Consider the following 13,137-nt stretch of genomic DNA (forward strand, 5'->3'; position numbering starts at 1 on the left):
TTGCCATGGTGGCCACAGAGCTCTGGCTACGCCCCTGGGTGGAGCTAAGATGACACAGTCTTGCAGCGTGACCTATTTCTCTATCTCGTGTGCATTCCTATGAGGATCTCAACATAACTACAACCCATACTAAATCAGGCCCTATATCGTCAGCAACAATATATGGTCCCCACTTCCCTCCACTGCGCCATCGCTCATTGTGCCCAGCATCAGTAAGGGGGTGTGGATCAATAAATCTACAGTTAAATGATATTTAATAGTTCGATCTCAATGGTTGTCATGCATAGTCGACAGCGTCAGATCATAGACCTGGAAAAAGTAGACAATACAAAAGTTTGACAGGTACAAAAGGTTGAAAGGGTCAAAATGTCGGCATGAAAATGGTTGACACAAGTTTTCTTTCTCGACATTTTGAAACCTGTCAACCTAAAGCACTGTCTACCTTTTACCCAATGACCTTTTTACCTGGGCGACCATGTTATCCTGTTGAGCTTTTGAATGTCAACTATATCGGTTCAACCTATTGATTATCTATATACTGTAGATCTATCAACCGTATACTGAGGTCATATTCCATTACTGTTAGCCACTAGAAATCTATGAACCACCATTTGTACTGGAGAGGGATCCTTAGGGTCCTTCCCTGTCGACTCGCACTGATGCATGCACTGCCCAACAGCTAAAGTGCTGGATTTCACACTAGGCCCATGAGGCACGGGCCTAGGGGCGGCACATAATAAGGGCGGCAGTCAGCGGCACATTGACATCTCAGCAATTGTCCCCATGCGTGCACCTGTGGCTGTGCCCGTGGGTTGTGCCGCTGCTTGCACCTGGGGTGTCAGTGTTGCTGGGGGCTATGTAGAGTTCCCTGAGTGTCCGCCTGGGCGAACTACGGGCTGCAGCTCCCTCCCTCAGTGTGTGTGATCAGGCTCCAAGCTCCCGCCACCAGTGCCGCTGCTGCCAGGTGTCTCAGCCCTCTCCACTGCTGCTGCGGAGCGCGGTGTCCAGGCTGCCGGTGCAAAGTAAGAAGAGGAGAGGTATCTCCAGGGAGCAGCCCTCTGGATCTCCCTCCATTTGTCTGGACCTATTTTAAAAATCCCAAAAGGGTCCTCCCACCCCCTGAGTCCAGGGGTCAAGCGAAGATATTGTGCTTAGGGGCGGCCTGACCCCTAAATCCGGCCCTGTACATAGGCCTCTAAATCACAGAATATTTATGTGCCAGATTAGAGAGGAACGTCCCACGTCCGTCCCTGTGGTTGGTTCTTGTAAACTATGAGTAAACATCCCCCAATCTTATTACAATCTTTTTACTGTAAAATGTTAAAACTTGATATTTACAAAAAGGAACCAATGAGATAATGTTAAACTCAAATATTTAACCACGTGCTGTTATCGAATGGAAATTCCTGGTATTTCACAGTTTGTGGGGAGGTGGGGGATGAAACTGACGCATTGTGTAGATATTTTAATTTACTTGCAGCTATTACCATTAAGTCACATAATGAGTAACAAAAAGGCATTAACGACAGGGAATGTCAGTTAGGGGTCTATTTAGTCTTCTAAATCAGGTTTTCTCCAGCATTAAATATTGTTTATCGGTATTTAGAGCCTAATTCATGTTTGTACGCTGAGGGTGATGTTCACGCAATGGAGCGATTATCGTCTGACAGCGCATGTACCAAGGTGATGCTGTAATCCCGCTTGCAGGGAGTATGTCATGGAAAAGTGATTGATAGAAAGTGACTGTTTGGAGGTGTTAACGCGGAGCGGTGACATAAATGTAGGTGCGTCATTACCGCTTCCAGCTTTGTGCCTGTAACATGAGACGCAACATCTTCATATGTTTATTTAATCATTTCCCGGTGTCATTTCAGCTCTCCTTGGATGCATGCGGACTACTGGAAATATATATATGTACACGCTGGTTAGCGAGGAGGTAAGCGCCACCCCGCCGAATGCACGCCCCCCCCCCCCCCCTACAGTAGCATGCGACCAGATGCGCATGCTTACACATCTGCTCACTTGTGGCCGCGCGGTGGGGAAGCCGCTTTCCTGGCGAATTGGGGGTGGGTGCTGACGTCATTTGACACCATCTGCCCGCCACAAGAATGCATGGGCATGCCTGCGTTCACAGGGGTACGCCCAGAGTTTCTATGGGCACCCATCAAATGCAGGGCTACCCTGCATCTGCCCACTGCCCGCCCATCAGTGAGCGAATGCCCTGACGAGTGTGAGACTCGCCGAAGGCGTTCGCTCCGGAGGATTGCAGATGCGCATACCGCCACCATCGGGCGGGGGAGCGAATTCGGGCCTGACCCAGCTGCCTGCTGACACTGGAGATGGCAGAGAAGACAGTTTGCCTCCTGCTTTCTCCCATAGGGCAGCATTGTAAAGGGAAGGGGATACAAGGATGCATATTTTGTGTGAAACGCGTCATTGGATAAAGGAGGGTTCATAGTTGAGTCTGATATAGAGAAGTAAGTTCATGGCATAGCATGTCTACAATAATTGGGGGGGGGGGGCAGAAGGAGGGCAGGTATAGAAAATCAAAATGTATGGGCAGAATAAGGCTGGGGAGCTCAAAGGGGAGAAAAAGTCTTAAATAGAAGGGGGCAGAGGGACATTTGGGTAAGGACACGAGTCAGGGCTAAAGTAGGATTAACGAAACAGAAGATAAAGGGACATTTAATTTAGGCAAGGCCAGTGGTATAACTAGATATTTGTAGTCCCCATAGCAAATGCCAGGGCCCCTTTTCTACCACCCATTGGTGAAAAATTTAAATAGCACATGTTACTTTAAACGAGAAGGTGGGCCCCTTTCAGCTGTGGGCCCCATAGCTTGAGATTGATCTTAAGCTCCTCTTTCCTTATATAACTTTAGGGACTCATTGCAGCAAGGAAGTCTTATTCTCCAAGTCTCTGGCGTAGGTCACTAATTCACCTAGGGTGGGATGTACTAACATCTGCCGCCTGTCTCTGCCGGCTGCCGCATTCTTACTAATCTCATATGCACTAACATATACCATTAGTAACGCAAAGGACAGCTTGCGATAAGAGCTGTCCCTTGCGATGCAGCGCTGCCCCTGGACTTCCAGGTATTAGACCCGGGAGTCCCTCTGCACTTGGACAGAGCAACAGGGCCGCGGGGCATACTGGGAGGGATCCATGACTGATCACTCACACAGCGCTGCAGAGAGAATCCCATCGCAGTATCTTCCGACCATTTATGGTCAGCTATTGGGAAGTATCTTTCTGCATCTTGATCCACCAGGGATCTTGGTGATTCAGACGTTTATTCATGTTAGTGATGTGTTTAGTTACCCCCGTAGGACCAGAGAACACTAAGTTTGTGGTCAGTGCTGTCAGCCTCCGCTAATGCCAATGTGTAGTATTCACCAGGGCGGCTCACAGCTAAACACAGAAGGGAGCAAATAACTAAAAGATGTCATTGCATTTAAACATTGTGTGGTTTCTGTTCCCACCAGAGCTTTATTCTTGCTCATTGGTAATGATGGAAGCAGTGAGTTGTAGGACTGCTATTTGGAAAGTATTAAAGGGTTTTCCAAGACCACTCTCCTACTTCCCCCAGCACACCTGCACTCATAGGTGTGCACACATTGAGTCTTATGGGTGCACAGGCACCCCCTAATGCTGTGCCCACCCTTATGAACACCTGCCTACCAGCAATACCTTTTACCAAAGACTTTTGCTTTTTAGAACTGTATTCCATTGAAAGAAGCGCCCATCAATCAATTATGTGTGTTTTGCATTGTTACTTGTACCAGACCATTGTCATATCACTACATGTCATCCATATATGTTTTTTACTTTATTTGCATGTATTATTATACTGAGAGACGTTTTATATTGTAGCGAGTACCAATAGATTATGGTAGACAGGCCTGATTGGCACTGTTAGACACAACCAATAGGCGGTGTTATACATGTTTAAGATGTGGTGCTAGGCACACCCCTTTGACGGTGCACCCCCTAATAAAATGTGCTGCGCACGCCTATGCCTGCACTAATAAAGGTGGCAGTCCATTCCCGGTGACCCAAATGTCAGCTTCTGCTGGGGAGCTTCTGTAAATGTCTGTGACAGATTCTCAAACTCGTCCGCACCCCACACAGTGCATGTTTTCCAGGTCACCTGTAGATTTTTTAAATGTGACAGTTGGTCATACACAGAGCACCTGCCGGCTGGCTGACCTGGAGAACGTGACCTGTGTGCTGAGGACTGAGTTTGAGGAGCACCGGTCTATGAGTAACCACGGAGATCCAACACAAAGGCTAGTAGTTACGATAGTCCAAGCAGGACCTGGCACTTGTTTATAGTGAGTGTATGGGTGTTTCCTGTACTCCAGTGGTCAAATGTGAGCTGGCTTCATACCCACTGGAAGTCAGGTTTTGGTCACACAAGCAACTTGTAGGCTATTAGAGCCACTGTACTCCTATTGTTACCATACCCACTAACAGTGGCGAATGACAGATCGGGATCGAATCGGGATCAAATCGCACACAAGGCAAAACGCATTAGGTTTGACTATATAGTACAGATCTGTTCTATATAGTCTTGCCGGCATAGTTTATTTTTCTGTTTGATTGCCACTAAATGGGAGCGCACATCAGGATCAAATCGTCATTGTTTGCATCTAATAACCATTCAATTTAAATTAGGTTTCTATTCAATCTTGACTATATAGTCAAAACTGAATAGAAGGTTAGTCAGAATCGCACCGTGTGTACACTACAAGAGTTCTAACCATGAAGCAGTGAAAAGAATGGAGAGGTGCCCAACCAATCAGCTGCTATGTATCATTTTATATAATGCACTTGATAAATGTTACCTCAAAGCTGATTGGTTGTAGGGGTTTGCACTGGGCACTTTTTTTTTTTTGTGTTTTGGGTCTTTATCTCTGGCCGTGTTTTGGATCTGGATCTGTTCGTAAAACACCTCCCTTTTCGTGTTTTGTGTTTTGGATCTGGATTTTTTTTGGGAATAAAAAACACTAAAATTGCAGAATTATTATTATTTTTTTTTTTTGCTCCTACGCTATTATTAAACTCAATAGCATTAATTTCCACTCATTTCCAGTATATCCTGAACACCTCACAATGTTGTTTTTAGACCAAAAGGTTGCACCAAGGAAGCTTGATTACTATTCTATTACTATTGATTACAAAGAACACTTCATCCTCCATCTGCAACCCCAGCAATCAACATACTGCAGTGATTTACCTGACTCAACATCACCTACAGTCTGAACAACCTGGACACTGATCTCCACACTGAATTAAGTGCTGTCACACACTGCCTCTGTCTCACTTATACATTACCTATACTTCCTGTAGGCTCTCCACGCTTCCAGTACATCATCTTCTCACTACTCATTCTAGGCCACTCCAACCTCATTCTATATCACTACTCTGAACAACTTTACACAGAAATATGGCTCCTCGATCCAGTCCCATACCAGTCCTCACTGTCATGTCTCACCCCCTCTCAACTTCCACACCTCTCACACGCACCCACAACCCACACAACCTAATTACTATCTCACCTGTCCCCTCCCTTCCTTTCTCCTGTGCTCTCTGGAATGCTAGATCAGTCTGCAACAAGCTCCCAACTATCCACGACCTCTTTATCTCCCACTTTTTTAACCTTCTCGCCATCACTGAAACCTGGCTCTCCTCCTCTGACACTACCTCCCCTGCTGCCCTCTCTTATGGAGGCCTCTCCTTCACACACTCGGTCAGACCTGATGGCCGCCAGGGTGGAGGAGTGGGCATCCTCCTCTCCCCCAACTGCACCTTCCGCGCCATCCCACCTGAGCCCTCCCTCACATTCTCCACCTTTGAGGTACACACTATCCGCCTCTTCTACCCTATTCACCTCCTTGTGGCTGTAATCTACCGCCCCCCTGGCCCCTGCTCCCCTTTCCTTGATAACTTTGCTGCATGGCTTCCACACTTTCTTGCCTCTGACCTCCCCTCTATCATCCTCGGTGACTTTAACATTCCTATTGACATCAATAATGCTGCCTCCTCTAATCTGCTTGACCTTACCACCTCCTTTGGACTTTCTCAATGGACCTCCACCCCCACTCATAATCTCGAACACTCCCTTGACCTAGTCTTCACCCACCATTGTAATCTCTCTGATTTCTCAAATTCTTCCTTCCCACTCTCTGACCACAATCTGCTCTCTTTCACCCTCTCATCCTCCCCTCTCCCCTCATTGCCCAGACCCACCGTCACTAGACGTAACCTCGGGTCTCTTGACCCTACTGTCCTATCTTCCCTGGAGACTTTCCTCTCTCCTCTTTCAACCATGACTTGCCCCAACCAGGCTGCCTCTTTCTATTACTCTTCTCTCACCTCTGCTCTCGACTCTGTAGCCCCCCTCCACACTGTCCCCCTCCGACGCTCTAAACCCCAACCCTGGCACAACAAAATAACACGATTCTTGCAAAAATGTGCACGCTCTGCTGAACGCCTCTGGAGGAAATCTCACTCTCTGGCAGACTTCCTCCATTTCAAGTTTATTCTCTCCTCCTACAGCGCTGCTCTCTCCTCTGCCAAACAATCTTTCTTCAAATCTCTTCCCATTCCTCCAATCCCTGACGTCTCTTTGAAACTTTCAACACTCTACTTCGCCCTGCACCACCCCTCCTCCCTTCATCCCTCACTGCCACTGACTTTGCCTCCTTCTTCCTCTCTAAAATTGAGGTAATCCAACATGATATCTCCTCCCATACCCCCTCTGCTGCCCACCCACCCCAATCATCCTCCCCTCCCAACTACCCCACTCTGTCATCCTTCTGCCCTACTACAGCTGAGGAAGTCCGCTCCCTTATCTCATCCTCTCCCCCCTCTACCTGTCCCTTGGACCCTCTCCCCTCCCGTCTTCTCAGTTCCCTCGCCCCCACTGGCTGCTCCCACCTTGCTCACCTCTTTAACCTATCTCTTTCTACTGGCATCTTTCCCTCACCCTTCAAACATGCCCTGGTCTCTCCTATTCTTAAAAAACCGAACCTGGACCCTTTATCTCCCACAAGCTACCGCCCTATCTCTCTTCTCCCATTTGCCTCTAAAATACTAGAACGGCTGGTTTACAGGCGTCTCACCAGCTACTTGTCTGACCACTCCATCCTTGATCCCCTTCAATCTGGCTTTCGCCCACTTCATTCCACTGAGACTGCCCTAGTGAAAGTCACCAATGACCTGCTGTCAGCCAAATCCAAGGGTCACTTCTCCCTGCTTATCCTTTTGGACCTATCTGCTGCCTTTGACACTGTGGATCACCCTCTCCTCCTCCACACACTCCAAAACATTGGCCTCTCTGGCACAGTCTTCAACTGGTTTTCCACTTACCTCTTCAACCGTTCCTTCTCAGTCTCTGCCTCTGGCTCCACCTCACCACCTTCCATCCTTCCTGTCGGGGTCCCTCAGGGTTCCGTCCTTGGCCCCCTTCTGTTCTCTCTGTACACCTCCTCTCTGGGTGCACTCATTAACTCCTTTGGCTTCCAATATCACCTCTATGCGGATGACACCCAAATCTATCTCTCATCTCCTGATCTGTCCCCACTGTTTTCTCTCAAGTTTCCAACTGCCTCGGAGGGGCGTGGCTTGGCCAAGCATGTGAGTAGACGTGTGCTCACAACGCTCCGCCAAAATCCTGCTTAAACTCCTGTTTCCTGCACCCAAAACCTCGCAGAGACCACCCTCAGCTCCCCCCTTGGACTCCGGTACCTGCAGGGAGTAGGGGGACACCAGCTCCGGTGACACACTCCTGTGAAATTCCCAGCCGCGAGAGCGGTCAGCGGCTCCAGCACGAGGCCGCCGCCATCTTAAATCTGTGCAGAGCCAGTCGGGGACGGAGCGCGCGGCGCACAGTGTGACGGCGAGAGACTCCGGGTGCTCCGTGAAGACGCGAGACACCATCATCCACCCGGCAACCGCCTGAGAGACCCCCCCTGTAGCGGCGTCAACGTAGGAGCCTGGGACCCCGTCCCCCCGCCCGGCAGTAATAGTCTGGGGCGGGAGCGCAGACGCGGGAATCGCCAGCCCCCGCACCAACAACCCTCGGTGGGCAACGGAGGTTCCTGCTGGGCGTCCACAGGCCCGGGTGAGTTGGGCGACCGAGCCCAGTGTCAACTTTAACTGTTGGGGCGCCGTGACAAGAGCGTAAGCTGCGGGAGCCTGCTGTTTTTCTGAGCGACGGCAGGCGAACCCTGGCCCCCCTCCTCTCTAGCCACACGGGACTCCCCTCTCCCTGCGCAATACAGGGGCAGTGAGGGTATAATAATAATAGCAAAGAGGTTGGCAGTGCATCTCCCTGTTTGAATGCAAGCACTGGCATAAACGCTTATCATACCCCACCTGAAAGACACTGCTGCACCTCCCACAGCTGCAAGCTGCTTCCAGACCCCCCCCTCCTATACGAGAAACGCTGCACTCCACATCACCTGTGCTTGCTGAGTAATCTGGGAGAGTGACCCCCCACAATCAAAACCTTCCTGCAAGCCCTCCGGTTGTTTCCCCCCCTCGCTCCTCCATAACTAAATACTATACGGCAGAGTGTTTGATACTGTGTGCCTGACCCAAGCTATGGGGAAAACAGGCGCTGCTGCGGCTGCCGCCAAGCTTGAAAAGTATGCTCGTGCCCCCCAACCCCCGGCAGGGGGACAGAACTCACAGACCCAGACCCCTGCTCGTGAAAACGAGGAACCGCCCTCCTCTGATACCCCGATGCAATCCACCCAACAAATCCTATTAGCCATTTCAACATCTGAACAGAGGGTAATGGACAAAATTGGACAACTCCAGTCAGACGTATCTCTGATTCGGCACGATATGCAGAAAGTCAGAGAGAGGGTGGGAGAGGCAGAACATCGCATCTCAGACTTGGAGGACGTAACTAATCCCCTAAAGACAGCAGTGTCTGACCTTACTGCACAAATGGCAGCCGTAAAATCTAAGATCTCTGACATGGAGGGCAGGTTGCGTCGCAACAATGTGCGGTTTGTGGGACTCCCGGAACGAGTAGAGGGCTCCGCACCGGAAAAATTCCTGGAGAGGTGGCTCCTGGAGCTATTCTCCCCGGGGGACTTTAGTCAACAATTTGCTGTGGAAAGAGCACACAGACTGCCAACTGGGGCTCCGCCCCCGGGGGCGCCGCCCCGCACCTTCATTGCCCGTTTCCTTCATTATAAGGACAGAGACGCTGTCCTTAGGCTGGCACGTGAGCGCGGCCCACTCAAAATAGATAACCAGGTTGTGGCAGTATATCCTGATTTTGCAGCGGAAGTTCAGAAAACACGTGCACAATTTATACAGATCAAGCGGAAGATGCGAGACCGCCAAATCCAGTATTCCATGCTCTTCCCGGCACGCCTTAGAGTGGTGGCGGATGGCACGACCCATTTCTTTAACTCTCCGCAGGAGGCGGAACACTGGCTGGACCGCAGGCCGCTTCAAAGGAACTGATATTCGGTTCCGTGAGCACACCTATAGTGTACTACCCCACGCTGCTGGGACTGTGATCGTCTGAGTTAGGTTTACCTTCTTATTGCATTGCGTACTATGTTAAGGTTTCTGATAATGCACACCAGTGTTATGTCTATTCAAATAGGGTGCAGGGTATATCCTGTACCAAGGAGCTAGTGCTAGGATATAGTAACTACTATAGGTGACCACTAGTCCCTATACCTCTCCTTTTATTTTAGCTAATTTCTTGTCTTTATCTTTCTTGCTAAAGTTTCTTCCTGTCTACTTTAGGATAAGTTAGGGGAGTTAATTGTTTAAGGGGATCCAAGCGTATCTATTGTTTGTTAGGTATGCCGGGTGGGAAGGGACAGATTGGGAATGTTTTTATTTGTTATGTTTTTTGTTATTTATCTCAAGTGCTGTTTATTGTTGAGAGCTACGACAGCGTGCGAACATACCACACTTATGATTGCAATAAGTATTTCGGGGCTATTCAAAGCCTAAGCGGGTCTGGGGAAATTATATACGGTGTTAAACCCTCTAAAATGTCCCTAAATACATACCCGCCTCGTGCCTGCTGGTGCGTATGGGGTGGGCCTTTGGGTCCGTCGCGTTTCTGTGTCCGGGGGTGCCTGCTTCGTGGCGAGCCTTATGATAGGCAGAGGGTAATTGCCCCTTCCTCCCATAGATCTAAACTGTGTTATGCCTCTTCCACCCCATAGGGAGGGTCTCTGCATACTCGGCTGGAACGTGAGGGGACTCAATGACCGTATAAAGCGATCCCTGGTACTCTCTGAAATTAAAAAGCACGGGGCGGACATAGCCTGCCTCTCTGAGACTCACCTAGTGGGCTCCAAGACTATGTCGCTCAAAAAACCCTGGGTGGGCCATGTATTCCATTCCACTTACTCGAGTAATGCTAGAGGGGTGTCAGTCCTGATTAAAAAGAGTGTAAATTTCCATCTTACTCATCAACAAATAGACCCGCAGGGCAGATTTGTTTTCCTTAGAGCTAAAATTAATCATACAGATATAAACATTCTGGCAGTGTATATTCCACCCCCCTACAACAACGATATTCTTAAAAAAGCGGTCTTATTCCTTACCTCCTTATCACCTGCACCTGTAGTATGCATAGGGGACTTTAACAACATACTTGACAAATCCCTAGACAGATGGACGGGAGCTGGGAGGCTGGAGGCGCCGGTCGCTCCATCCCCCACTCCTTTTGCCAAACTACTACAGGAACTAGATCTTGTGGATGCCTGGAGATACAGACATCTTAACCAAAGACAGTACTCCTGCTTTTCGCCCGGGTACAAATCCTTTTCCAGGATAGACCTAGCCCTAGTTACATCAAATGTTCTCCCTAAGATCCTATCAGTGGAATATCTCCAAAGGGGCATCTCGGACCACTCTCCTGTGAGTATATCCCTCGATTTGGCTCCGCCCAAGGGGGCAAGTACATGGAAACTTAATCCCTTTTGGCTGACTTTAATCAAGGATGTGGAGGGTGTCCTCAAAGAGTGGTCTGATTTCCATATCAATAACGCCTCATGTGACAGCCCAGGCATTAAGCACGAGACGTTTAAAGCGGTCATGCGGGGATCCATGCTAGGTAGGATTGCCAGAATAAAAAAAAACGGCAGAGCGGAGGAAGCTAGGTTAGAAAAAACATGTTTACAATGTGAAAAAGCCTACCTGAACTCGGGGATGGATGATGACAAACTGAGGTGGGATGTGGCAAGGAAATTGTGGACTGACTACCTGACTGATAAGTCCAAGAGAAGGCTCCTATTTACAGCGCACGCTAGGTATGCCCAGGCAGATACGGGGGGTAGCTACATGGCATATCTCGCTCGAGATGAAAAAGCCTCCGTCAATGTGCAGATGCTGAGAAACTCACAGGGTGTGGAATATCATACTACACCTGAAATAGCTCAAATATTCCTTTCATTCTACTCCTCACTATACTCGTCCCGAGCGACATATGACAACCCTTCATTGATGCAATTCCTGGCGGAAATAGATGTCCCCACCCTGCCCCAACAGTCAGTCGATCTCCTTGAGGCAGATATTACAGCCCAAGAGATTGAGAGTGCCATTGCCTCTTTTCCCAATAATAAAGCCCCTGGCAGCGATGGCATCCCAATTGAGCTATATAAAAAGTTTAGAGACCACCTTGTCCCATACTTGTTGCAATTATTTAAAGACCTAAAGACGGGAGGCACGCTTCCTTCATCCATGGCGGAGGCTATTATAGTGGTCATCCCCAAGCCTGGGAAGGACCCCACCGTTCCAGATTCTTACCGACCCATATCCCTCCTTGCGACTGATGTGAAAATACTTGCTAAAGTTTTGGCTACCAGGCTCAATGCAGTGATTTCCTCAGTCATACACGAGGATCAATCCGGATTTATGCCGGGTCGCTCCTCTACTCGTAATCTTAGAAGACTTTTCTGCCACCTGCAGAGGGAAGTTGGGTCGGAGGCAGTGGTGGTCTCTCTTGATGCCGCCAAGGCCTTCGACTCGGTGGAATGGGGATACTTGTGGGAGGTCTTGCGGAGATTTGGATTCGGGAACAACTTTATCGAATGGATCCAACTGCTGTACTCCTCGCCTAGGGCGAGGGTAGCGGTGAACGGGTTCGTGACCTCTGCATTTGCACTCGGGAGAGGTACTAGGCAGGGATGCCCGCTCTCACCGGGTTTGTTTGCCCTAGCCATTGAGCCTCTTGCCATCCTTCTCCGTGACTCTCCATTAATTAAAGGAATCCCTATAGATGGGAGGGAGGACGTGGTAGCTTTATATGCCGATGATACACTTTTGTTTCTTAATGATACTGGACAATCACTCACCGAGTTGCTTAAAATAGTGGATGCCTTTGGAAACTTCTCCGGGCTGCGCATCAATTGGGACAAATCAAATATTCTACCCCTGTCAGGCAGAATCCCAGATAATCTGCCCTCACCCTCAACTCTACAATGGGTCCTTAAATTCAAATATTTGGGCGTCTGGATCACCCCGAGGGTCTCGGATTTCACATCCATTAATATAGACGAGGTTACCAGTACACTAAAAGAGAAGGTCCACTTGTGGAGGAAACTCCCCCTTATAGTCATGGGGCGGATCAATCTGATCAAAATGTCAATACTACCTAAGTACCTGTACCTCTTACAGCACTCCCCGGTCTATATACCCAAACGTACTTTTGCGGTCATTGATACTATTATCTCCTCGTTTATTTGGGCGAACAGGTCCCCCAGAGTCGCATTGAAAACACTCAAAAGGGCCAGGATGGATGGGGGACTGGGACTTCCGAATTTTCGGGTTTATTACTTGGCGGCCCAGCTCATGCATGTGTCTGACTGGCTCCTCGGTAGAGCTGGACATACATTTGAGAGTTCCTATGCCGAGTGTGTGGGGACCCACCTCCCTCCCCTCCAGTTTCTCCTATCAACCCCGCCTACACCTATTAGTGCACCCATATTTAGACAAATAATATTTGTATGGAAACAGACCCACAAAATTTGTAACTGGGCGGGAATAGACGGGGAAGCCCCGATATGGCATAACAAGTTATACCCCGAATACAGAGAGTTGGGGGCGGAGGGCTTTTGGCCCAAGGCCGGTCTCCTTTCCATCTCC

Source organism: Crinia signifera, chromosome 11, assembly GCF_055691185.1.
Source record: "Crinia signifera chromosome 11, ASM5569118v1, whole genome shotgun sequence".
Classification (NCBI taxonomy): domain Eukaryota; kingdom Metazoa; phylum Chordata; class Amphibia; order Anura; family Myobatrachidae; genus Crinia; species Crinia signifera.